A 24,636-nucleotide genomic window follows, 5' to 3' on the forward strand; every position below is an offset into this window, starting at 1 on the left:
AAATACAACATCTCATGAAAACTTGAGCACCCAAGAAACGTGTGGCCCTGATTATTTGATCTGAAAGAGGGAGGGGGGAAAAAAAGCTTATATTTAGCAGAATTCAGGGGTTTATGGATGTGGATGATCTCTTTCAAACAACCATTAGTAGGAATTTTAGGGAAATGTAAGCTTTCTGTGGGGCAGCATCCAATAGACCAAGCAAATGAGTATTCCCAGTGATTTCCTGTCTGGGTATAACTTGGTTCAATGGACTAAGCAGAGAAAAACCAGAATTGAATGGTTCAGATTCCAAATCGTGTTCTTTCCAGAGTTGAACCCCCTTGAATCTACCATACGGCAGGGTAACAGTAAAGACCAAATTCTCTCTCTTGTACGAATTAAACTTCCATTTTCCTCACTGCCCAGATAAAGTTACTGAAAGACAATTTACTCATCTGGAAAATGGTGGGTGAGTAGTCATTTCCAGATGTGCCTCAGGTCTCTGCAGACATTGGTCCACAGCAATAGAATTATAATGGAAGTCACCCTTCGGCCTTCTCCAGGCAACAATTGCACCTGCTAAGGTAACTGCCAGTACGACCCAGCCCGCTCACCAGTGAGACCCTGTGGCTCCCACTGGTACCCTACCACCTGTGCCCTCTACTGCCATTGTGAGAAATGGACCATGCTTGGACCAAACCAATGCTCAGCAAATTCACTCACTCCATGGTGAAAAATGGAGTCCCTAAGAACAGGATTTTACAGAGGGCACAAATGTCGCAGTTTATGGAGAGTTGAAAGAACGACCCATAGTGGAACAGTACTTGCAAGATAGTTGCTAGAACTGATGTTCTTAGTTGATCCCACAGACCTTTCTATTATTCAGTGACTAACTTTGACCTAGGTGTACTAGCAAGCCTTGCATCCAGAAGAAGTTCCCCTTTCACACTGGGGTAAAAGCAAAGTACATTTCATAAGCGTTTATAGACATAATCAGGTCATTATCTTATACTGATAACCCCAACTACGGAGAAACATTGACTACTATGTGCTGTATACCATCAACAGCCTTTTTTAATTGAAATATGATTTTTTAGGGGCGCCTGCACGGCTCAGTCTGTTGAGTGTCCAACTCCTGATTTCGGCTCAGGTCATGATCTCAACAGTTCATGAGTCTGAGCCCCGTGTCCGACTCCGCACTGACAGCAGAGAGCCTCCTTGGGATTCTCTCTTTCTCTCTCCCTCTCTCTCTCTGCCCTTCCCCTGCTCGTGTTCTCTCTAACTCAAAATTAATAAATAAACTCTAAAAATAAGAAATATGTTCTTTAAAATTCCTTTTTAAAAAAAAACGAACACCACGTTAACTGAAAAGATAGATTAAGTAAAGAATGTAGTGTTTCACGACAAGCTCTCATTTAAGGTTCAGTTCAGGCTCAGATGCTTAGAAACCACTGCAATTACAACCACATCCTCTAGAACTGGATTCACTCTTCAGAATTCACCTGAGAGGTGCAGGGATAATGGTCAGCATGATGTGAACTATAACTGAGCACGTAGATGAGGTTGTTTTCGTTGCTCATATATATGTATGTGTGTGTATATATGTAAGAACTGGGTTGAGTTGCCTTCAACTGGTGACCTAATGCCACAATTTCGAGGTATTTAATGAAACACTTGTTCATTTCACTACTGTAATCGTCCTTGCATATTGGGGAACAGATAAAATACTGTTTATATTTCAAACATTGTTATAGAGCTTTAAGTAAACATTTGCTAATTTTATATGCCATAATCTTTTCTTGTTTCGGAGTGATTTTTTTTTTTTTTTTGTCGGGGAGGGTAACGTATGTCTCAAACATTTTTATAGACCCTCGGAAAACTCGCTGACCTGGGCTTGGCACCTTCATGCTCGATGGCTATAATGGGCCTGGATGCTGACAAGGACCTTGGGCTTGAGCGATGTCTGAAACTTTAGTTCTGCCAAGTTTCAGAGAAGCTGCACCGGGATATGCATTCCTCACATGGCATCCACATTCTAGTTGTCAGATGCAAGGGAAGTACTTCTTTATAACTTTTCCATCCAGGCTCCACTTTCCTTTTCTTTTCCCCCCACCTCTTAAAGGTCTGTCGCATCACAACAGTTACAAGACACTTTATTTGCTCTCCCCACCCGAAGTTCTTCCCTCCATCCACAGAGGGCCAACAAGGTAGACTTGCTCAGATGACACTCAGCCCAATCATCAAGTACGCTTCAATTACACAAACTAATTGATCAATTAAATTGAATGGCTTGGATGGTTTGTAGTAAGGTGCTGTGCATTTTTGCTATTGAAACATAAATGTTCGGCTTTCTCTAAAATATCTTGTAACTTTCCAACGAAGCTTTTCTACTGACTTTCCTTTGAATACGCTTAGCACATTTTTGCTGTTGTTTGTTCATTAACTCAGTCATTCAGCAAACATTATTTTAAAAAAAATTTCCTAATGTTTATTTTTGAGAGAGAGACAGAGCATGAGGGGGGAAGGGACGGAGAGAGAGGGAGACACAGAATCCGAAGCAGGCTCTGGGCTCCGAACTGTCAGCACAGAGCCTGATGCAGGGCTTGAAACCCATGAACCATGAGATCATGACCCGAGCTGAAGTCGGACGCTTAACCAGGCGGGGCACCCAGGTGCCCCAACAAATATTATTAAGTACCTACAGAGTCCCAGACGTTGTAGTAGACACTGAGAATCCAACGATGGATAGGAGCAATCCTTGCTCTATTCCAGCAGAAGACAAAAAGCGAAACGCATACAACGGAGATGCTACAGGTTGATAGAGGTACGCACTGGCTGCAGCGAAAACCACAAAGGAAGAGTGGTCAATTCTGCCTGAGGATAGGCAGTAAGAGCAGGTGGTTCAGAGAAAGTGGGCTTCTGGAAAATCTATAACCATTTTACCTGGTGTCCATTCAGACAAGGGCATTCTACACGGAAACAGTAATAGGCGCAAAGGCACGGAGGCAGGAAATAGATTTTGAAAAAATTGTTGACATGACAAGTTTGTGTAGATTCTGTTGTGAGTGTAGTTAAACTATTTAAACTTAAAATAATACGAGTTTTAATATACCTACTATTTAACTTGTCAGTAATTTTACTTTTTTAGTTATTATTTTTAAATGTTTATTTGGGGGGAGGGGAGGGGGAGAGAGAAAGAGGGAGACACAGAATCGGAAGCAGGCCCCAGGCTCTGAGCTGTCAGCACAGAGCCCGGCGCGGGGCTCGAACCCACGAACTATGAGATCAAAGTCTGTTATAATAGCGTAGGTGGAAAATGATGAAAGCTTGAACCGAGGCAACAGAGGGGAGAGAGTGGAATGAAGAACAGGGGGAACTGGATAAAAAAAAACAGGTATAGGGGAACATTCTCTATTATCAAAGCCCCACAGAGTCCCCCTCCTCCAGAAATCCTTTTAAAGCCATTGCACACCATGGCAAATTCTTGCACCTCCGTGTTTTTATCTCTACAAGTAGATTCTCATCTCGTTGCAGCCAAAGACCATATTGTGTAGTTGTTTGTTTCTCCTCCAGTGTTATGGGCACAGTAAATGCTCAATAAATACCTGTTGGAGAATGAGAATCACGAGTGCTTTTTCACATGGCTCAAAGGCAGTGCCCATAAGAATTAAGCCAACAAAGGAAGAGTTTAAATCTTCTTCCTTAGATGTATTTTTAAGGTTAGGATGCTCGTTTATCTGTCCGAGATGGCATAAATGATTTCATAGGGCCCTTTCCAACTACGTGATTAACAGCCCTTTTCTGAGAAGAGCTTTATATATGTTACTGCTAATAGCAAGAGAACTTCTCCTGGGGCCTTTTTTCCTTTTTATGTGATTACGCTGATATTTTAGAGAAAATGAAATTACTGCATCCCAGCTGGGAAGTCCTTTTGAATTTATAAAGTGCAGATATTGCCAGAGGACTGGAAAGTTGAGGCAGATCTCTTATCCAATCATCAATAGATAGTTTTGCTTTTTATGATCCTTCTTACAAAAGTTCCACTGCGGTTACCAGTGTCCAAATTTAACATTAGTGTTACCCTTGACAACTGAATCCAAGAGCATCTCTGGAAATTATTCCAGCTAGTGTAAAAAGATGATTATAGTTGTAGAAACATTTGGGGTGCCTAGGCGGCTCAGTCGGTTGGGCGTCCGACTTAGGCTCGGGTCATGATCTCGCGGTCCGTGAGTTCGAGCCCCGCGTCAGGCTTTGTGCTGACAGCTCGGAGCCTGCTTCCGATTCTGTGTCTCCCTCTCTCTCTGCCCCTCCCCCACGCACACTTTCTCTCTCAAAAAGAAATAAACATTAAACAGTGTGAAGGCAGAAAAAAAATTTAAAAGATAAAAATGTTAAGGCAGCATTCTAAAAAAACTCTGCTCATTCAGAATCTCAGACAGGGATCTTTAACAATATTTGAAAGCATTTTTGGGGCATCTGGGTGGCTCAGTCGGTTGGGCTTCCGACTTGGGCTGGGGTCATGATCTCGCGGTCCGTGAGTTTGAGCTCCACGTCGGGCTCTGTGCTGACCACTGGGAGCCTGGAGCCTGCTGCGGATGCTGTGTCTTCCTCTCTCTCTGACCCTCCCCCATTCATGCTCTGTCTCTCTCTGTCTCAAAAATAAATAAACATTTAAAAAAATTAAAAAAAAAAAAAGAAAAATTTGAACTTAATGTGTCTGAGGGTGGCTTTGTCAGATTTCCGTTTGTGGTGAGATCTTGATCCATTCTGCCAGAAATTATTATTTGTTACTATCTGTTATTATTACTACTATTATTTTGAACAAGGGGCTTTTAGTAAAGCTCCTCCACGGGGACTAGATCAGTCCTTTGTCCTCTGCTTCTCACTTCTGGATGATGGGTAAAATGTTGAATGCGGCGGGCCACAAGGCAGAGCTGAAGCAGTCCTATTAGCCCCTTATTATCTACATCTAAGCTTCTCATTTCACGGGGAAAATGAAATCGTTACTATGTTTACGCTACTGTTTTTCAATTTTTTTTTAATGATTCAGAGCTGAGTATAATCTCTAATTGCAATGTGAAGGCTATGATCACAAGACACTTGAGGCTTAATTTGTATGAGTAACATTCTCTTCATCATTCTTAAGTCTAGAACATCAACACAACAATAAATCAAGCCCTCCTGTATAGTATTTGCTGATGTCCATGGTGTAAATATTCCCACTGTGGCTGATTTTGAGATGACGAGGTGACGTTACTGAGGGCAGAGTTGGGAACGTGTGCAATCTCATACCATTTTAAAACATCGCCACCCTATAGATGAGAGATGTATACCTCAAGAGCACAGATAATGGTAAAACGTAGAAAAACAATTGGGAAGTGAGGAATTTTGCGTACATAATACCTTCGTTTTCAGTATAATTAATTTAATTGCAAGTCTATATAATTTCACTCTTAACAATGACTGTATCTAATCCCGAAATCACAAGATTCCCGAAACTTAACAACCGGCTTCTGTGAACCGGTACAAGTCTTACTTCCACACCACTGGAAGTTTCCACACCATCTGAATGATGGGTAACAAGAGGGACAGACTGTAGTAGACAGTCATCTGCCAGATAGCTATCCTTGTATTTTCCCTTCCTAACAAAATCTGATTTTATTAAATGAAGCATATGTCAAGAAATGGCATTTCTGAGTCTTCCATGTAGATGGGGTGGCTTTATCCTTCTAGCTAATAAGTTCCGAGTGGATGACATTGAATGAGATCATAAAATCTCCTTACAAGTGGGCAGGAGGAAGCTGACCTGTGCCTTTTGTCCCTTGCCCTTGCCATTGATACTAGACAGGTTAGGCTAGATAATGCTCCAGTAACACTTTAGTTGCCAAATATCAGAGGCTAACACGACAAAAGTTAATTTTTCACTTCACGGCCGCTGCAGGCTTCTGGGGCAGCTCTGATCCACGTATCACTCAGAGACCCAGATGCAGTGACTCCGCCATCTTGGAACTGTACGACCTGGAACACACAGGCTCCTCAGGCGACATGACTACTTTTCTATGATTCAGCCCGGATATGAACCACTTCAATTCTGCATCCAGCCAATTGGTCAGAATTATTCATATGTTTCTGTCTAACTGCAGGAAAGGGTAGGAGGGTACCTTCCTTAATTGAGAAAAATAAAACATCAAGGTGTGCCTGGGCGCCTCAGTCGGTTGGGCATCAGACCTTGGCTCAGGTCATGCTCTCATGGTTCGTGAGTTTGAGCCCATGTCAGGCTCTGAGAGTCTGGAGCCTGCTTTGGATTCTGTGTCTCCCTCTCTCTCGGCCCCTCTTCTGCTCTCTCTCCCTCGCTCTCTCAAAAATAAATAAACATTAAAAAAATTTTAAGAAAAATAAAACATCTGATTTATTTAAGGCCATCAATTTTGGATTTCTCTTATAACCAAATATAATTCCCAAGCAATACAATCGGTACCAAGTTTTGTAAGTGTACTATAGGTAGAGTCAGTGGCATTCAGACCGTGTTATAGTTTGATCCCACTGGAAGCATATACAAGAGTCAGCTAGTGAAGACAAATGGAAGCTATGGACCCAACGCCAGCCTCATTTTGCCAGGGAGAAAGACCCACATTTTAACAAGAGACCTCAGTCCTCGTATACTCCCCGAGCAGAGTGAGTCATGAAGAATGCAGTTTTTCCCTAAGAAATAATTTTGAACATTCATGTGGTTTTCTCTTTTGCCTTTCTGAATATAAGACCTTCACCCTAATCTACCCCCAGGTATCCATCTGTCTGAGAAGAGATTAGAAATTAAAGCAGAAAGTATGCAAAGGGAAGGAGGAGGTAATATTCAGCTCCTGACATCAGAAATCGGATGGTGCAACAACACAATGCCCTGTGAGCCAGGTTGTTTTCCTGACAAAGAATTTTTCCCAATTCCTGCATGCCCCATTTAGCATATCAAGCCAAACCCAGCCTTAGGTTTGATCTGCCCTCAGAAAGAAAAATGATATGACACGAAATTCATTGAGAAACCCACCCACCTGGTCCCTGAAAACAGTAGGAAGACAGGGAAGGAAAGGAGACAGGGAGAGGGGGTGTTGTGACCAGACCTGAATGCCTGCTTTTGTCCTCGCTAGGCTTAGGCTGAAAGGCGAGGGAAGTGCACTGTATCAGCCATGACAGGTCTGAAGGTGAACCTGAGGCACCAGCACAGAAACATGACAAACAGGGCCAGAGAGAGGAGCACCCGTGGTTAGCGTTTCCAAGCTGTGCTTAGTCTATACATGGGACAGATACGGAGTTGAAGCCAGAGGGCATTCCAAGAGGTCCCCTGTGGCTGGGTGAGGTGCCGGAGGTCACCCGCCAAGTCAAAGGACAAGCCAGATGACACAGCTCGGGGCTCAGCGGGCTCTGGAGCTGCAGGATCCGAGTGAGGAGGTACCGAAACACCACAGAGCGTCACCTGAGTCAAAAGAAGGGATCCTAATAGCGTTTGAGATAGTCATGCAAGAGTCACGTGTGTGGGCAAAGGACATCCTCCCAGAGCCCCAGTGGATCCCAGCTAGTTCACACCAAGGAACAGCATGTGTCTCTTCCCTAACCGACCTCGCACCCCAGAGAGGCACACTGGCCACCTGGCCCCTAAACACGTGGGTGTAACTTTAGAAAAAGGAACAGGAAGAAAGGTAGGCTTTTTGAGCACATTTTTTTTTTCCCCTAGAGAGATTTAATTTTACTGCAAGGTTGTGAGAAAGGAAATGACTCATTTTCAGAAATTCCAAATAAAACTGTGCTGTCTAGTTAACAATAGGTTTAAACCCTATTGGAAATATGTACGAACCCCCCTACCCACAACGGAGTCCCAAACCCTTAGACACTTCACTTCCTGGTTCTTCTTCCCCTCTCCATTTCCGGGGCCTATTTTTTGCCAATGAGCATGCGCCAAAGAACTGCAGTCCCCGCGACACCTCAAGGAATGTACACATGTTCCGGTCAGACTACCTTTCGGCCTTTGGTGGGCAGAGACCACTTCCGGGTAAGGCTGTAACCTCTGTAGTCCTCAGCCAATGAGGAACGAGGGGAGGGGCTTCACGCTAGGAGATAAATTGCCTGGTATAACTGCTCCCCCCCCCCCCCCGCCCCCCCCCCGCCCCGCCCCGTGTGCCTGTCCATCCACACCTGGTCTTGCCAAACGTTGATTAAAGCCTGACTTCATGGCGCGTGAGTCTGGTGTCTCTCCTTTGATGGGATCAATGGGCTTATTTCTTACAAAAGCACCATTTAAATTATTGGATTGGCCAAAACTGAATCTACATCAGATTAATTCATAAGCCTACTAACAAGGTAGTTTATACTGATCTTCAGGAGGCACAGGTAACCATAGACAAAATAGAGGAACTAGCCTATCTTCAGCAGTGCAACGAGTTAAACTTTGTGACCTCACCATGGAATACTTTCGCCGCCAGCTACTCTCAAGGTATGCTGGTGACACTGTTTGGGGTATAAAATAAGCAGATTTTCAGGATCTCTTTTGCACTGCTGGTGGGAATGCAAACTGGTGCCACTCTGGGAAACAGCATGGAGGTTCCTCAAAAAATTACAAATAGAACTACCCTAGACCCAGCAATTAGACTACTAGGTATTTATCCAAGGGATACAGGTATGCTGTTTCAAAGGGGCATGTGCACCCCAATGTTGATAGCAGCACTATCAACAATAGCCAAAGTATGGAAAGAACCCAATGTCCATTGATGCATGAATGGATAAAGAAGATGTGATATATGTATATACAATAGAGTAGTATGCGGCAATCAAAAAGAATGAAATCTTGCCATTTGCAACTATGTGGATTGAACTGGAGGGAATTATGCTAAGTGAAATTAGTCAGAGAAAGACAAATATCATATGACTTCACTCATATGAGGACTTTAAGACACGGAACAGATGAACGTAAGGGAAGGGAAGCAAAAATAATATAAAAACAGGGAGGGGGACAAAACACAAGAGACTCTTAAATATGGAGAACAGAGAGTTACTGGAGGGGTTTGTGGGAGGGGGGGATGGGCTAAACGGGTAAGGAACATTAAGGAATCTACTCCTGAAATCATTGTTGCACTAAATGCTAACTAACTTGGATGTAAATTTTAAAAATTAATTCAATAAAAAAAAAATAAGCTGATTTGCCCCCCGTATAGGGCTGGTTGCTCACTGTCAAAGATGTTCAGTTGTGTTTCACACACAAGTAGTTTCTAGATTCAGTACCCTTTCTCCATCTGTTTAATCATCTGGTGAATTATCTGGGATACACCACTAAACCCCCACAATTTTGCTCCTAAGTAATGAATAGGGTAGGGACCCCCCAATGCCTAACACATATACATATTGAGTGTGTGTGTGTGTGTGTGTGCACACGCGTGTGTTTTGTTGAGGAATGTGTGGTATAAAGATATTGTTCTTTATTCTCCCACCTCATTGTATTAGGGTTCAGATAGATCTGCATATGAGGGACTTTTTTTTTTAAATAACAGATTTTAGTCTAAAATATTGGTGAAGAACATGTGAACTCTAGTTCAACTTTCCATTCGCTGGGTGTGGGGTCATGGATACACTACTTATTTCTTCTGAGCCTCAGCTTCCCAATCTGCAAAATGGGGATACATACCTAGCTGTGGAGTTATGGGTAAAATAAATGAGTTCATATATTTGGGAAGTGCCTGGAAAGATCTTGCCATAGAGTAAGCACTATGTCAAGTGTTTGTTCAAGTAAACTTTATGGAGGCTTTATTATGTGAGCTCTCTTATCCTATTCAGGTCTATGGAACTATTAACCTTCTCCAGAAGGAACCATTTATGTCCAGAGGTTGTCTGGGTCGATTTGGGAGTCTCCTAAGATGTTAGCGGACAGGAACTAAGGACTTTCTTTAGGGGAAGCAGAAGATACCTTGGGGCTGATGACTCCCCATCTGCATTGATGTATCCTGCTGTTGTTAAACAAAAAGGAAGTCAGGGCACCTGGCAGGTTCAGTCGGTTAAGCCTCCCATTCTTGATCTCCACTCAGCTCATGATCTCATGGTTTGTGGGTTTGAGCCCCGCACGGGGCTCTGCGCTGACAGTGTGGAGCCTGCTTGGGATTCTCTCTCCCTCTCTCAGCCCCTACCCTACTCATACTCACTCATTCTCTCTGTCAAAATAAATAAATAAACTTTAAAAAATTAAAAAACAAAACATAACCAAAAAGGAAGCTATCATCAACAACAAAACCGCAATCCTAGTTGCCATTCTGTGAAGGGCTAGAGTATCACAGGGAAGATCAAGCCAGTTGACTCATAAACTCTTAAGTGATGCCAGGGGCGCCTTGGGTGGCTCAGTTGGTTAAATGTCAGACTTCGGCTCAGATCATGATCTCACGGTTCGTGAGTTCGAGCCCCACATTGGGCTGAATGCTGATAGCTCAGAGCCTGGAGCCTGCTTCAGTTTCTATGTCTCCTTCTTTCTCTGCCCCTCCCCTTCTCATGCTCTGTCTCTCTCTCTCTCTCTCTCTCAAAAATAAGTAAACATTAAAAAAATACTCCTAAGTGATTCTGTTGATATCACGGTGCAGGAGAAGGCTGCCCACATCTACAGTGTGGAATCTGGCAACGTTGCATCCTACCATGTCTAGACGGAGAAGAAGACAGAGTCCATGGCCCGTGAAAGCAAGAGACAGAGACAGAGAGAAATTGAGAGAAAGAAGGATTAAGAGAGAGAGAGAGAGAGAGAGAGAGAGAGAGAGGAGATCTTACATTTACTGATTACCTGTGCATGTGGAGCACAGATGATTGCCTTAATCTTTCTCTATTTGACCCGTCAATTCCCCTTTGATTCCACACAGTCGGCCTCGGGTTGGCATCTAATGTCCTCATTTCTTGTCTCCTCCCTTTACCTTGGGTCTTCAAAATGAACTTTAAATGGACTCTGTTTTACCTCCGCCTTCTCCTCTACAATGAAGAACCCATGTAACTGTGGTTTTGATGAGTTAATGTTTTTTCTCTAAAAATTATATTAAGATAACTATGCAGATATTTAAAGGTTTTTTTAAAGTTTGTCCATATGCCTCCTAAAATGATCTCCTGTTAAAGTATGGGGCTTCTGCTCTAAGAGAAGCTCGAATTTACAGAGGTTAATGCAGCTACCTGGTACCCTGAAGAGAGAAGCTAGAAGCATCTGAAAGGGATGAAGGGGCTGGGGGACTAGGTGTCACCGCCTAGTGACAGTCACTGCCTTGGAGTGGGAGATCGGGCAGGTCACTTCTCCCTTTTCTCTGTGAAGAAGGCAGATGGGCAAATGGCGGGGTGAGAGCTCACTCAGGGCTAAGAGTCTGTGGCAGGTATTGGGTAGCAAGGACAGATAAATAGCAACAACAAAAATACAGCTGGGCTAAGTCGTGTCTAATGATTGAACTAAAAAATCTCAGCAGCAACAACATGAGGGCCTCGGGAAGGGTTGAGTCTCTATAAACCTTGACCTTCAGGGTCCCTTGCTGGAGTTGCAGGAATTTTGGGAGAGCAAGAGGGTCCAGAGGGTCGAGAGACCCAGAAAGAGTGAGATCAAGAGTGGTTGCCCTTGGGGTCCACACTGGTTAAGAAGCCTTGGGGACCCACAGGGGGTTGATGGACTCCAGGGAAACCACTTAGCCTGTGGGTCAGGTGGAGGTGCAGAAGGCACTCAGTGAGAACGAGCAGACGAGAAGATCAATTAAGTAACGAACACACCCTCCTTCTTTCTCTATAAGACCATTTCTAAAAAAACTACAGACCTTCCATCTGATCCTAAATCCCCTCTTTAGAAAACAAAAGGCCATCCCTATTTTGACATAGGTTCCAAAATGCATAAGAAGGTCCTTGTAAAAATCTATCGGCTATTGTAAACATTTACAGTCTCTCTTGAATGGATTTTTAAAAATATTTTCAGTTACAGATTTAATGGCAGAATGTTTCAGAGCCCTGAATTATCTATTTAATATTAAAATGATTCTTGTTGGGAGCCATCTGTTGCATGATCAGCCATGGAAATTCTTTACAGGGCTTTAAATCAGCCCTCCTAAATGTTTGTCATGCTTCAGATATCCCCCAGCACTTGTGTTTCCGTTTAGAGGAGCGAGGTGAAGGGCTTTGAACTCAGAGGCAAGACACGATGCCTTCCTGATTATTCAGTGCTGTAACTGAAAACACTGTGTTCAGCACATGGGTTGATAAGTTGTCTTTTTTCCTAAACTACTTTCAACATTTTCCTTTACTGTGACAAAATGATGCTTTTGAAAAGAGGACATTGCGAGAGTATTTGAATCTCCTGTCAGATCACTCTTGGCTCATTGCACTAATCAACTCATTTTTTTCTTCTGCACCATTGGTTTATTTTTGAAAAACATAATAATATACTTCTCACTTTTCCCCCTAAGTGCTATTATAACTTGAGCTAACCCTATTTTACCAAGTAGGTTTCATTGCAAGGGCTCACCCGGAATCCCTGGGCTGGGAGCTGCCTGGAAAAGAGCGTTGGGAAAGATTCTGAGGCTGCATGTGCTGAGGCTCAGTTGGAAAGAGCACCGCGATCGATTACTTATGTCTGCCCTGCGTTAGGAGAAGTGAGCGCGGGCCTCCCGAGCCATTTATTTGCGATCTCTGCCTATTTTTTTCCTCTGTCCCCCTGCTGCTGTGCTCATTCACAAGCATTGTGAAACGGCTTTCACTCTTAGGCTAAGCCTATAGAGTAAAATTAACTCCTCCATCTGGGAACCAAACTTGAACGTGACACCAGAATGATAATACTTACAATGACAATAGCAGAAGCTACATCTGCTGAGCATTTGCTCTGTCCTAGGCGTCCCCATAGGTACTTTGCCATCATTAAATAATTCATTCTTCACAAGCATTCCACGTTACAGACATTAGTCCCCAACTTCAGAGAGAAGGGGACTAGAGCTCCAAAGTGTTAATAACTTGACTGAGCTCGTCCTTTTGCTCAAAGTATCCTCATAAATTCCTTCACGGAGCTATTTCCCAGAAGACGGTTTTGGCAATCATTTTCTAGTTTTATTAAGATGTAGTTGACATAGAGTGTTGTGTTGGTTTAAGGTGTCCAGTCTCATGAGGATACATCTGTAGTGAAATGATCACCACAATTCATTTAGTTAACATCCCAACACATCATGACAGGGTTTTCTTCCATGTACACAATTTTTTGAATTGAACAGCTTATTTGTTTATTTAGAGAGCATGAGCAGGGAGGGGTAGAGAGAGAGGGAGGGAGAGAATCCCAAGCAGGCTCCACCCTGTCAGCGCGGAGCCCAACACAGGGCTCCAACCCATGAACCGTGAGATCGTGACCTAAGCTGAAATGATGAGTCGGACACTTAATCAACTGAGCGCCACCCAAGTGCCCCTGAGATGAACAGTTTAAAGAGCTGTCTTGTGCAGAAAAGATGGGGGGAGTAAACGTTTGGACTTTTATGCTTGCTGTTGTCTTTCTGAATTGGAAACTGTGAATCAGCCCCTTACATTTCACCTCATCAAGTGATTCAAGAATTCAGGAAACAAGCCTTTCCTGAATGTTCTTTATAGGCCAAGTACTGGGAATTCAGATATATACCAGGTTCTCCTCCCAGCTAACCTGACAGGTGCTGTGTGTTCTCAGTGGCTGGCCACACGTGCCCTCCTGGGGTCACTCTTCACATCACCCCTGAGCACCACACCCTTCTGGTTTCCCTTCTCTCTCACCAGCCACCTCCTGCTCCTGTTGCTATTATTTTGTCCTCTATCCAATCTTAGCCCGGCCATTTTCTCATCTCTGTTTATATGCTCTAGTGCAGGGCTGTCCAACGGAAATATAATGCGAACCCTGTTTGTGATTTTAGATTTCTTAGCAGACATATTAAAAATAAATTGAGGGGCGCATGGGTGGCTCAATCAGTTAAGCATCCAACTCTTGAATCTGGCTCAGGTCATGATCTCACGGTTCATGACTCGAGCCCCACATTGGACTCCATGCTGACAGGGTACATCCTGCTTGTGATCCTCTCTCTCTCTCTCTCTCTCTCTCTCTCTCTCCCTGTCTCAAAAATAAACTTTAAAAAAATGGAAAAGAAAAATGTGAAATCAATCCCAACAACTTTATCTGACCCAATATAACCAAAACATTATCCAACATGTTATCAATATAAAAATTATCAGTGACATATTTTACAGTTTTTGTATAAGTCCTCAAACTCCTTTGAGGAGTATTTTATACTTTGTACTTCCTCACTTAGATGCTAAATTTTTATTGGAAATACTTGGTGTGTATTTAGATTTCACAAAATTTACAGCAGAAAAAGTAGATTCACATACCCAAGTCAATGCCAACCTTTTTTAGAAGATGCCAATAGTTGAACCAAGCATCAGCTTTTGTATTTAAATTACTGAAAACTAAATGTTGAGCTCCTCATTTGAGAAAACCAAGCGCTTAATAACCACATGTGGCTGGTGGCTACCATATTGGATAGTGGCACTCCTGTTGTGGAATGGAACTCGTGTTTCATGGCTTCAAATGCCTCATTGGCCAATGGCTCTGACATTTTTAGCTGGACACGTCCTCTGAGTTCTGAATTGCATACCTGAATACCAACTTGGATGACTCAAATTTGATATCTCTAAAATGGAACTCCTGATTTCCCACCACAAACCTGATCCTCTCTAGCTGCCTTAGGTCGGCCTTCCAGAGGAACAGACTCGGAAGCGAAGATTTGCATAGGGGACTCCAGAGCTGAGAGGGGTCTACAGAGCTGTAGCTCCTTGAGATAAGAGGGCTGGGCATGTGTAGCCCTGCGTTAACTAGTCACTGGCTATGGATTGTGCCTGAAGAGGGGTGTTATTCTGGGTGAAGGCAAGGTCCAGAGAGCAATAAAGTTGTGAGGCCTCAGTGCTCACGTTCCCTGCCGCTGGGGGAATGAAGGCTACAGTTCTGTAGGGGGTTCTGAGAGGCACACCCAGCATCCACCACACCTGGGGAAGACAGGTGTGATTCCTGCGCAGCATCCTAGGAATCAACCGTTACTTCCCATTCCCAGATATTTGTAGAGTGAAGGAATGGGTGAAACAACATCCAGTCTTCCCCACCTTAGCTCTTTTACTCTTCCCACACCCTGGAATACTCCAGCACACCCCCGTCCACTTTCTGTCCTCTGTCCAGCTTCCACCTGCCCACCCTCCTTTGCAAGTTCCAGCTCTCAGCTTCATTGCCAGATCCTGGGCTGCCTTTACCTGGCTCCCTGATCCGAAATACATCATGGCGGTTTCCAAAATACGTCACTGCGGTGTGCAATTCTTTTATTGTTTTCTCACCTTATTCTCTCTCTTCCACTAGAACTGTAAGCTTCATGAACATGGGTTTTTTTGCTAATGTAAGCCCCGCACCAGGAACCACACTTAGACCTTATTAGAGACTCGCGTTATGAGTTTACAGAACGACTGAAAAGACAAACAGTTGAGTCGAACAGGCAGAACGGAAAGACAACAGTCATAAACGAACATGGCCTGGTGAAGGTAGGCCAGGGTGCTGTGATCTAGGGCTGGGACATGTAACTAAAGATATCCATTACCTCTCTAGGTATATCGTCTTAATATTCACTGAATATTAAGCAAATAGTGGGGATCAGGTGGACAGAGAAGGGAAGGTGAGAGGCAGAGAGGTGGGCATTCTTGGCAAAGGAAAGTACCACCTTATTTCTTCCTGTCTTTCCCAGACCAGCCCCTTTCTCATTGTTCTGGATCTGTACAACCACCTCCAGGCCTTCCATACCCACACGGTCACCCTCCCCACTGCACTCAAATCTCAGCTCGGTGTCTCCCTGCCTGTGACTCGCGTCACAGAGCAGAGAGAAATGCCAGCCTCCGCTCAGCCAAGTCAGACACTCTCTGAAGTTGTAATAAGCTATGAGGCATCACCCCATATGATCCATTTTCGATAATTCCAGCAAACCAGCTGTCAATTCAATTCTGCTTAAAGAATCCCTTTTAAATGATGTGGTCAATTGTCTGCATTTCGAATTTAATTCAATTGTTCTATCTCAATTGAGTGCTCAATTCAGAGCAGTTAAGTGGATCCAATCCAAGCTTTTCAATCGTTGGTCAAAGTAAATAATCAATGCCATCTAGCTAATGGTCCTTCCATGAAAGGTAGTTGTGATCTTAGTGGTGATATTACAGTGAGATGGCCTTATGAGCATATCTCTCTACATAAGAGTGAATTAATGATAATTTTATTATCATTGTGAAGAGTGAATAATAATTTTTAAAGGTGGTTTGTCCCATTTCCTAGGGTAACTCCTCATGCCAGGACTGCTAGAAGCCCAGTGCTGGCTTCAAAAGACTCCAGTGCAGGTGTGAGGCAATCATATAGTGATTTATAGACTTGAAAATGGCTTCCATTTACATCTTGTCAGGAACAATAAGACTTTACTTCCTCTAGGAAAAAAAATAAACAGATATATCAAAAGGAAATTGCTTTTATGGGCCAGACACAGGATTGGATGCGTTGTGCGCTATTGTTTATGTGCACATCAAATAACAGAAAAGAAAAAAAAAAAAGCCTAAATTAATACTCTAGGTTCTGTTCTTGTGACTGTTTCCAAGGCTGTTCTTGCTATTTTGCCTAAGCAAAGCTTTTGTTTGCCTTTTTAAGGCTTACTTTGTTTTCAGATGTTAGCACATGAAAGGGTTTGGCAAATGTGTCTCTCTGAGGCAAAAGTTTAGAAGTGAGAAATTCAGACACTTGTAAAATGCAAAGATACGTGCTTTTACTAAAGTCCACTTCCGGATGGAATGTCTGTTCACCACCTGTTAGTTGCTTGGACAAAAGATGTGTGAACGCATCCAATTCACAACCTGACTCCTATCCTCCCAGGATGGACATCGTCTAATGTTTGAGCTTCAGTTAAAGACTCCAGTTCTCCCTCCCTTCTCCTCTTTTTTTGTGTATGTGTGAAAAGGAGGAAATTAAAGATGTTTCTGTCTCTGCTTTCCTCTGTGTCTCTGCTTTTCCCAGGATAAAGCTCCGTATACGTATTTTTGTCTATCACTTTAGTGGTGAGTTCGATGTCTACCAACACAATGACTTTGACTTGAGGGCCCCAGATTACTGAAAGTCTGGCACCTTTTCTTACTCTCCTCTTAAGGAAATGTTAAGCAAATCAAAGATGTTTAACACAGTCTTTTACCTTCTGTTGCTGAGTTCGTGTATTTGGATCCTTAGCAAGGGCAGGGCCTTGTTTTTGTGTCTAACTACAGTACTTTTTCCCTCCCTCCTCTGCCCCACTTATCAACAAGCATGTCGAGTTCTTTCATGCACTCCATTCACATTCTGCTTCAACATCCTATCCAATCAAAGCATGATGAAACAAGATTTCCCATCTTTCCTACTGTTGGAGAAGTGGATAAAGTACCCCAAAGATGGCTGATGGGGCTAAAACAAACTCTGGTCTCTAGCTTAGACTTCTTCTTCCTTTAACGTTCTTCTTCCTTTGTTTGCTGCGTGCACGAACTCCCCCCCCCCCCCAAAAAATATGGAGACTGATAACTATAAATTACCCTTCCCTCTCGCATTCGGGTCTCAGATCTTTGGAGAAATGGTCTCCTCGGAGCCCTCCGGTGTTAAATAAATCTCTGATCCACCAAGATCTCCGAGTGCCCGTTGGTTTTCCCGCCAGCGTTCCAGCCTGGTTCCGTAACACTACCACTTGGATTGGGTCATCATTTTTTAGAGATACCAGGGCCATCTTCAAGTGTTTCTACATGCAAGTCAAATTGTGTCTCGAAGTTCTCCTCCCCCACCTGGACCCAAGTCCCTCCGTCTGCCTTCGTTTCCCCTTTCCATTTCCGGAACCAGAGTGCTTCCCTGGACTGGGAGGGGGGACATCATTCCCTCCAAATCACCTTGACCTCTCTTGGTATGCATTCTTGCTTACTTGCCAACTGGAATGCTATGAAAAGGATTTTACGTGAATGGGGCCTCTCATTATTTCCAAATTCTTCAAAGAACTACTTATGGTTAAATAAGTTTTGAATTAGTTTAGTGGCAGCCATCACTCAAAGATAGCCTTAGAAGCCTTTAATCTATTTTTATCCCTAATTCTTTTCCATTAAAGCCTTTGTATAATATGTTAGCAGACTCAGTACATTTTCTTGACTTAGGAACTAATTATAAATGTTAGAAATCAATTTTGGGTTATGCTGCTTGGGGCTGGTAGTATGTTGCCATTGGATTTTCCACAGAACACGAAAGAAGAATACAGGTGGCTTCCCTGTCTTGGGGAGGGAGGTGGAGCACCGTGTTCCTGTCTCCGGGAGTTGAAGGGGGAGTCTGTAAATTTCTTGTGTCCACTGCACCGTGTATCCAAAACAGTCAAAAATAGCCCCTCCTGTCTGTAGTTCCACAAAGGAAGTCCCCTGTGTAATTAGCTCACATTGGTGAACTTGAAAATTAAGGAACAAACTATTGGCTCATTCTCTACTTTTTGTTTCCTCCCTGTTTCTCACAATTGAAATTAAAATGATTTCATAGCTTACAGCTCAGTTCATCTTCCATCTAATCTACTTGATAACTCTCCTAGCTAATGCTGATAAAACGTCTTTCTTGGGGCGCCTGGGTGGCTCAGTCGGTTGAGCGTCTGACTTCGGCTCAGGTCATGATCTCGCGGTTCGTGAGTTCGAGCCCCACGTCGGGCTCTGGGCTGATGGCTCGGAGCCTGGAGCCTGCTTCCGATCCTGTGTCTCCCTCTCTCTCTGCCCCTCCCCCATTCATACTCTGTCTCTCTCTGTCTCAAAAATGAATAAACATTAAAAAATGTCTTTCTTAACTCATCTCTGGTAACTCTTCCCATGGGGGAATAGGAGCCAAGAGAGAATAAAAAAATTTTTAAAAGAAAAAAAGAAAAAAAAAACACCTTTGGATGCTATCTTTTTGCATTTTGGGAAAAGGTTTAGTGATCCCAGCTCTACTCCAAAAAAATTATGTGGGAAGCATTTCCCTGTTGGCTGTTTTCAGCTAATCCTTTAAAGCTTTGTACAGACATTTATCTATAGATTTCTTTCTTTATCTCTTATTTATCTCTCTTTTCAAAGACATTATTTAGATAGTAAGGTACCCTTTTGATCTCAAGATAAGTCATCTTCTGAGAATAAAATTAGAGAAAATCAATAATGTTGTGGAAGAATATTTTAAGACACAGAATGCTGCTTATGCTATATTCAGTGGGAAATGTTATAAAGCAACATGTATTGTACAATCTCATTTTTATATCTATCTATCTATCTATCTATCTATCATCTATCCTTCATACACAAACGTAAGGAAAGCCATGTAAGGCAATATATAAAACATAAGGGGCAATATAATTATTATGGCTAATCTTTATATCTTTTTTTCCCAAATTATTTTTCTGGGGAGGATGCGTTGTTTGTATTAAGAGTATTTTTTTAAATAGCATTTTTACTATCCTTTATCATATGCTGTGGATTGTTACCAGCATAAACTACATTAGAAAGCTTCCATTACTAATGACTTTGAATCATAAAAGCTGTCCTTTATTGTTTCCAACCTTTTTAAAAACTTTTTCAACTGGTGGTTTACCAAAATCAACAAGGAAAACAGGCTAACAGAAGGACAAGAGAGAGTCATTTCACTGTTCAGAAAGCACTAAACAATGAGAGAACACAGAGCTCTCTGCCAGCTGTCTGCTCTTGCAAGAGTGGCAGAGAGATGGCTGTTCTGTTCCCGACATGAAGAGAAGGTACATCAGGGTTGGAGAGGATAAGAAGACTCCTCTCATTATTCTGGAGTCCCAGCCCCAGAAATGTGATAAAAAGCTAACATTTGTTGAGCTTACTATGTGTATGCAGTGTTCTAAGAACTTTTTAATGTGTTAACTCGTTTACTCATCCCCCAAATCCTATATGGTGGGAACTATCATTATTCTGGTTTTATAGATAAAGAAACCAGGGCATAATGACTCATTAATTTGCCCAACATCTCAGCCAGCAAGGGGCAAATATGAGGTTTGAATCAGGCAGGGTGGCTCCAGAGCTCACGCTGTGAAGGTCTGCACCTCACTGCCCCTCATTTGTTCCTACTGAATGGGGTCCGGGCTCTCCGGTAATAAGAAACACTCCTCCCGTAGTGATGGCCGGTCCCACCATGAGACTCTCCATCTGACCTAGAGTTTTACCGAGATAAAAGGGTGCCCAGACAACACGATAAGTAGAGAGATGACTTTGGTTGGATTCTTCCAGTCGGACCCTGTTTGCAAGATTTGGGTGCATGTAGTTTATTTGGAGGTGGTTTTGGGAGGGGGAAGTGAGGGAGCAGGGAAAGTGAGGCCAGGAAGGAGGACAAGTCAAGAAAGGGAGCATTAGGTTTGTCATTGGCAATTGATCCTCCCTGGATCCCCTGACAGCATCACAAAGAACCTACATCAGAATTGTCCTGCTCAGGACTGGGGAGGTGTGGGTATTTATCTACCAGAAGCATTCCTTGTTGGTCAAGGAAGCAACAAATCCCCAACACTTCTGGGCTGCCCCACAGGCGGGCTAAGAGGGACTCCCTGAGCTGGAGAAAGCCTTTGGGCAGCAGTGAGGTCAGTGGACTTGAGTTGGAAGCTGTCGGCTTGCACAGTAGCTGTGCCCTGGAACTACAGGAGAACTGAGTCAGGACGTGGGTTATGGTAGGACCTCAAACAGTGCCTCAACAGTGCGTCATTAAACTAGTGTTGGTTATAGATTTCTTCAAAATATTGTTAGAGTTCAGGCTGATGAGGACTCAGGGGACCTCAGGGTGGTCCGCAGACTAGCCCAACAGCATCACTTGGGAGCTTGTTAGAAATGCACATTCTTGGGTTCCTCCCCACCAGAAGTCCTGAATCAGAAACTCAGGGAGTGTTACCCAGCAATCTGTGTTTTCAGAAACCCTCCAAGTGATTCTGAAGAACACATACACACACACACACACACACACACACACACACACAAAACCCCAGCAAACCAAAGTTTTAAGGTAGAAGGAGCTCCCAGTCACAAATCGGTTTATCTTCCTAGGGAAAATGGAGACTTAGAACTCTTCCAAAATGCCAAATATCTACAACACAGGCCTGCAAGCCCTAAGTTTCTCACAGTAATGATTTAGACACTCCCCACCCCCCTCTAGTTTCATGTGTTAGTTAGGGCACATATTAGACTGCTATAACAAAAGAAATCAGAGACAGTGGCTTAAACAAGATAGAAAGATATTTCTTACGTAACAGTCTAGCCCGTATAGGCTGGTGGGGCAGTTCCGCTCTAACGAAATCATTCAGGGAGCCGAGTTCTTTCCATTTTGGCCCCCGGCCACCTCCTTGGGTGGTGTGTGCATCTGGGTAGTCAAAGCTAGGTTGCCGTCCTATTCAAATTCTGGCCAGAGGATGGGACAGACAGAAACAAAGTCCAGAGACAGAGGCATGTCTTAATTTGCAAGTGACATGGGAGTTGAACACAACATATCCTCAAATATTCTGCTGTTCCAAACTTAGTCGTATGATCACGTGTAACTACAGCACGTGCTGAGAAATGCAGTCTGCAGCCAGCGGCTTTGCTCCCGGGAGAAAGGGATCCGGAGGACAACCTGCAGATAGTCACAGCACGTGCCACTTACTGTTCTTGTCCTTTCCTTTGTTTTCTATTGTATTTACTTATAGCCTGCCTTGTTCCAGGAAGGTACTAAGACACCTTCAGTATGTGAGTTAGATCTCATTCAGATGAGAAAAAAAAAAAAAAAAAAAGATCTCATTCAGATGACTTATTAAGACTCAGCTAATATTGTCAAGTGAGGAAGCACCACTAAGACCTTTTTTTTTTATTATTATTTATTTATTTTGAGAGAGAGACAGAGAGGAGACAGCAGGAGAGAGGCAGAGAGAGAGGGAGGGGGAGAATCCCAAGCAGGCTCCACACCGTCAGCATGGAGCCCAATGTGGGGCTCAAACTCACGAACTGTGAGATCATGACCTGAGCCTAAACCAAGAGCCGGATGCTTAACCGAATGAGACACCCAGGCACCCTCCACCGGGATCTTTTAAGGAAATCTATGCTCAGGTATATTGGACCAGATATCTGTCATCTGGTAAAGAGGAAATTACTGAGAAGGGGACTCAGATCAGAACAGTTCTGAAGAAAATAAAGGTGCATGACAACGTTAAAGTTTCTAGATACAAGACAGAAAAAGCACAAAGAGAGGATGAATTCAAGAGAGGATATTAGCCGCAGAAAGTGAGCCTATTCTCACTGCAATTTGCCCAGACTTGGCAGGGTCGAGGGATGGAGCTTTCTCTCTCTCATCTGTGGGCTCGCAATGCATCCCACCAGGGCACCTGTCCAGCGGGTTAGTGCCAGGGTTTGGCTCACATGGGGCTATCAGTGAGAAAGGGTCTAATCCATGGTAAGATCGGGAGGCACCAGAGGGCTAGGTCAAGGCTGGCGTGCTGTAGGACTTCAAGCATCCTTGGATCAAAGCGTACTGAACTGCAAGTCTGAAAGGGAAAAGTTCAGTTGTTTTTGTTTTTGTGTTTTTTAAGATCAAAAAACCAAGTAAAGGAATTGGGAGAAGGGCACCTGGGTGGCTCGGTTGGTTAAGCGTCCAGCTTCGGCTCAGGTCGTGATCTCACAGTTCATGAGTTTGAGCTGTTCGAGCCCCACATCAGGCTCTGTGCTGACAGCTCGGAGCCTGGAGCCTGGTTTGGATTCTGTGTCTCCCTCTCTCTCTGCCCCTGCCCTGTTCACTCTCTGTCTCTCTCACTCTCAAAAGTAAATAAACATTAAAAAAAAAAAAAAAGAATTGGAGGCCGCTGGCACGTTCTGTGGCACAGGAATAATGCTTTTCTGAACAGCGTAACTCTCAGAGCTAAAGGCAAATCTCTATTATTTCTAAAGTAATATGTCACCTCAACACCGTCTATGAATGGATTTAAAAATAACAATTGTAAATAAATCATAATTAGAAAGCTAATTAACGGAGGCAGTGCACAATAAAAGACACAGGCCTTGAATTGTGCCCCCGGAGCCCGCTGACTTGTGCTTCTGTGGTTTTTTGTTCCAGAAGGAGGGCCTATAGATTATATCTAAATATATCTCAGGAAACCTCACAAGTAAGCACGAGCACAATTAAGCCACTCGACAGAAGGCGAAAAGCCTCACCAATGTCACCAAGCTGCAATGTCCTTTTAAATTTAAAGCGTCCATAAAGCCTAAAAGGAAATACCAATCAGCAACCCTTTATCCTTTTAATGAAGGCCAGCGGGCTCTCATATTTTTATCTCTTTTGCTTTACACTACACAGAAATAGCCTGAGTATGTTGTTTTCTCTCTGCACACCACAGAATTAGCAGACAACTGTACATCCAAAACTATCACTCTCTCTTCCTTCATCATTTCCTTTAACAGACAAGCAATCTTCAGCACCGTTTAATTATGCTTCACCTGCAGATAAAACACTTTGAGTCCCAGATATGCATAAGAAATAGGCTTTAGATATTGCAAAGGTCCCAGCACACCCTGGGGTTCTATTACCACGCACAGCTTTGCCTCTGGCAAGACAGCGAGAGCTCCGGCCTTGGACCTCTCCTCCTCTTCCCTGTTCCTTGTCTATCCTTCCACCCTCTGCCCTGGCTCATGATATTTTCTCAGCAGGGAGGAATGATCTAGAGCTTACGTGCTGGTGCCACACTGCCTGAGGTCACCATTACAATTCTGCCCCTAATAAATTGGTGTCCATGCAAATCACAGGGGGACCTTGTAATGCAGGTTTGGATGCGGTGGGTCTGGGGTAGGGCCTGAGATTCTTCTAACGCTGCCAGGCCATGGGTCATACTTTGAATAATAAGAGGTGTGGTGTCATCCAAATCTGGATTCTAATCCTCTCAAGAGCTCTGGGACCCGGGTGAGCTTTTCAGCTTCTGCCAGTCTGCTTAAGCTCAACGGTACTTCGGTGGATCACCAGGGGGGTTAAATGAATTAACGGATGTAAAGTGGTCCAGCCAAGTGCCTGGCACTTCGCAATACGCTCCCAATAACCGTTAGCTAGGAAGTTGTTAGGAGCAGGTTAGTAGACATTAATCCCAAGGGTACTTGCATTTTAGAAGAGGTGACTCCCATCAGCCGAGCCTAAGTGCTTTAATTCCAACTTGTAATATCAAATAAAGAAATTACATGGTACCCCTGACCACTGGTGTTGCTGCAGCCAAACTCCAGGCCAAGGGCAAAAATACACAGGGCAAGCTCTAGAACAGCACAGAATCTCTAACTCTCGGATCTCCTTTTGGCCGTGTTAATGGAATTTGTCTACTTCAAAACGTCACCAGTGATTTCTGCCTCTGGCCAAAATGGAGTCACAGGGACTGTTATTTCCCACCTGACATAGACAGACAGACAGACAGACAGACAAAACATCCAAAGCAAAGGTATTCAGGACACTAGAGCCAGGCAATGAGAGAAGACACTAATTCTTGAGAGAAAGGTAACAAATGAAGTGACAGCTATGATTGTCCCTGCTTACTGGTAGCCTTGGGAGAATTTCCAGGCCACGGCGCAGGGAGCGAGAACTCAGGTGGAGCC

This window comes from Neofelis nebulosa, chromosome 12, assembly GCF_028018385.1.
Source record: "Neofelis nebulosa isolate mNeoNeb1 chromosome 12, mNeoNeb1.pri, whole genome shotgun sequence".
In the NCBI taxonomy this organism is placed as follows: domain Eukaryota; kingdom Metazoa; phylum Chordata; class Mammalia; order Carnivora; family Felidae; genus Neofelis; species Neofelis nebulosa.